Source organism: Octodon degus, unplaced genomic scaffold (genome assembly GCF_000260255.1).
Source record: "Octodon degus isolate 3935 unplaced genomic scaffold, OctDeg1.0 scaffold00026, whole genome shotgun sequence".
NCBI classification, from domain to species: Eukaryota; Metazoa; Chordata; class Mammalia; order Rodentia; family Octodontidae; genus Octodon; species Octodon degus.
The window spans coordinates 5,004,516-5,005,026 of record NW_004524602.1 but is presented as its reverse complement, the minus strand read 5'-3'; the positions used below and the strand labels follow the sequence as shown (position 1 = coordinate 5,005,026).

Genomic DNA, 511 nt, shown 5'->3' with positions numbered 1-511 from the left:
GCTCTTGGGATAGTATCCAAAGAGTACAAAGTTCTGGTGTTTTCAGTATTTCTCTCAGGCAATGGATACATTTGGCCTTTTAAAAAAGGTTTTAAGGGCCGGGGAGATGGCTCAGTGGAATAAGTGCTTCCCTGGCAAGTGCAAGGGCCTGAGTTCAATCCCCGGTTCCGCAAAAAAAAAAAATAAATAAATAAAAATAAAAAATAAAAAAGGTTTTAATGTGTGGCTCCAGTGTATTCTGAGAGCACAACTAATTTTGCTAGAGAAAAATTCTTCAATAAGTTGAAAATAAATTTGGTTACAGAAAATAGTGTAAGAGAACTAATATTTGTTAGGTATATTCTGTATATAAAAGTTATTTTTTCATACAAAGATGAACTAACGGGAGCCTGCCCCTTAGCTCAGTTCTTTAAGTGGCTGCTTCACCAAAGCAGTCAGGCTCAGGTTGCTGTGGTTCGATCCCCACAACTCAAGCCAGGCAATCATGCCCTGAAGGCATTCGGAGCAAAAG

General features: G+C 38.7%; 1 protein-coding gene across 1 annotated transcript in view; it reads right to left on the bottom strand.

Moving 5' to 3' along the window:
• The window catches only part of Parp6 (poly(ADP-ribose) polymerase family member 6), a 42,641-nt gene that overhangs the window by 35,330 nt on the left and 6,800 nt on the right, over positions 1-511 (bottom strand). The gene's annotated exons all lie outside the window — the stretch shown is intronic.